The sequence below is a fragment of the Camellia sinensis genome, chromosome 13 (genome assembly GCF_055761805.1).
Source record: "Camellia sinensis isolate YWXY chromosome 13, ASM5576180v1, whole genome shotgun sequence".
NCBI classification, from domain to species: domain Eukaryota; kingdom Viridiplantae; phylum Streptophyta; class Magnoliopsida; order Ericales; family Theaceae; genus Camellia; species Camellia sinensis.
In genome coordinates, this window is record NC_138973.1 from 132,644,823 (window position 1) to 132,647,129 (window position 2,307).

Sequence of the window (2,307 nt, forward strand, 5' to 3'; positions counted from 1 at the left end):
GATTAAATTAAGCTTTAATTGAGATTAATTAAATTATACATTAATCATAATTAATTAGGACTGAGTGAGATTGGTATAAATTAAGAATGATTAAATCAAGAATTAATTGAAAGTAATTTGATTTGAGACTAAACAAAATGAATTAAGCCTAATCATTGATTAATTAAGTTAATGAGTCATTAGCTAATTAAGTTAATGAGTCATTAGCAATTAATCTAATTCTATCCAATTAATTATGAAAGATGAAAGTTGGAGAGAATTCTATAATTTGGAGAAATTAAATCAAAAAGGGGTACAAGCGTGCTGGGCCTTTTTATTTCAATAGTCTTGCTGAAGAAAATCGTGGGAGAGAGAGAGAGAGCTTGTGCTGGAACCCAAATCAAGAGCTTAAGAGAAGAAGCATAAAGAAGAAAAGAAGGAAATCAAGAAATCTCACCAAATTGGAGACTCTAGGTAAGAAATTGAAACTTGAATCTTGTAGATAAGTCACCTAAAACCTGAAATTAAGAAGTAATTGGGTTTAATTTCATGTAATTTGAATGGAATTAGTAAAAGGATGAAGAAATTGAGCTAGGTTCAAAATTATAGAAATTAATTTGAAAATTGGATTTGATTTTTGTTGTCTCGCATATATTAGAGTTTCATTTCTACATGCATGAATAAATTCCATTAGTTTTGAGTTTTAATTGCACATGCATCATAGCCTTTCAAAAGTTTTGAAGGATTAATTTAATGTTTTGAAAGAAGAATTGGAAAATTATGAGTTTATGAATATTTTTTTTGAGTTTAATCTTGAAATTAAAAGAGTTTGGTTATAAATGGTTTGAAATTGATCATGTTTTCTTGATTATTAAAAAGAATACATGTTTTTAGCAAAGCCATGTTTGAACCGAAGTCTTGGAATTGCAATTTGGAAGCTATTTTCGTAGTCTTTGAAAACTAAATTTTTGCAAACCGCTCAAGCGAACTTTCGAGGCAACCAATATCTTATTTTGCAGAAAAAAATTACTGAGTATTTGCATTCACCGCTCGAGTGGACACACTGTTTCAACATATTTTTAAATGCATCTTTTTATTCGTATTCTCTTTTGTTTTTCATTTTCCAATAATCTCTATGCATTAATTAAGTCTAATTTAGCATTAAATTAAACTAGAAACCATATAAGTAAATTGATTAGAAAAGATGAGTAATTCGATTAATTTGATTAGAAAAGAAAAGTAAATCAATTGATCATAATTTATTATCAATGTTCATATGTGTTTATGTAGGACGAACTTTCGTAGAGGATTACTGGAAACAAGCCCATTGTGAGTATTATCTTTATAAAGATATGTTCAAAATATGTTATGAAAATTGTTACATGAATGGTATTATGAAATGTTACTTTATATGAATGAATGAAGATCTTTTTTGTTAAATGTATTTGTGGCATCATTTAGTGAGGCCTTACCTAGGGGATATAATACCATGGCCCTTCGATTATTGGATTTACAGAGATCTCTGATGTTAGACCCGAGCGGTTCTTTTGTTAGACCTTTTTGGTCTCTTCAATAGACCTTGATGGTCCCCTTGCTAGACCTTGATTGTCCCTTTGACTTAGTCCTTTTGGCCCCTTCGTTATTCTATTGCATGTACCACGTATGATGTTTTGATAATGGATTTCGATATAGAAAATGTTTTGTTTGAATTTGATATATGATTCATTTGGAAATGTAAGACATGTTTTATATTGTGATGGATTTCATTCATTAACCTCTTTATTTTGGTATTACTCACTGGGCTCTAACTTACCCATCTCCCTTATATATATGTAGGTGAGCATCAGGAAGATCAATATTAGAGTTTGCTTTGGAGTTCACCCATTTTATCAAGCCATACGAAGATGTGCCTTCGTGTTGAGGCTTTAGTTGTTGTTTTTGACAAGCTTGTCAAGCTTTACTTTGTCAAAGTCCTATATGTATGATTTGGGACGTATAAGATATGCATTTGTGTGTATATATAGATATATATATTAAAGTGTGTCTTGAAATATTTTAAGTATTTCAGTTTATCATGTATGCACAACTCAATGGATAATGTTATTTTTGTTTTGCTTTCGCTTCAAACCTCGATATTATTTAAATATTTAGAAATTTTGTCTTTGAGGCTATAGGTAATCTATGATTACTGGCAGGTCACCACTCTAACCTCTAGAGGCCGGTTGGGGTCGTGACAATTAAGCCAGACTTGGATGGCTTTGGGGTGCGAAGAATTCTAGTAAATGAAGGAAGTGCAGTTGAGATCATGTGCTACAAACTTTTCCAAAG

General features: G+C 30.7%; 1 long non-coding RNA gene across 1 annotated transcript; it reads left to right on the plus strand.

Moving 5' to 3' along the window:
* The first annotated feature begins 291 nt into the window (after positions 1–291).
* On the plus strand, positions 292–2,106 carry LOC114293086 (uncharacterized). Its single transcript, XR_003639939.2, has 3 exons — positions 292–453; positions 1,270–1,308; positions 1,816–2,106. It is a non-coding gene; the product is annotated as an uncharacterized LOC114293086 (long non-coding RNA).
* The last annotated feature ends 201 nt before the right edge of the window (positions 2,107–2,307 follow it).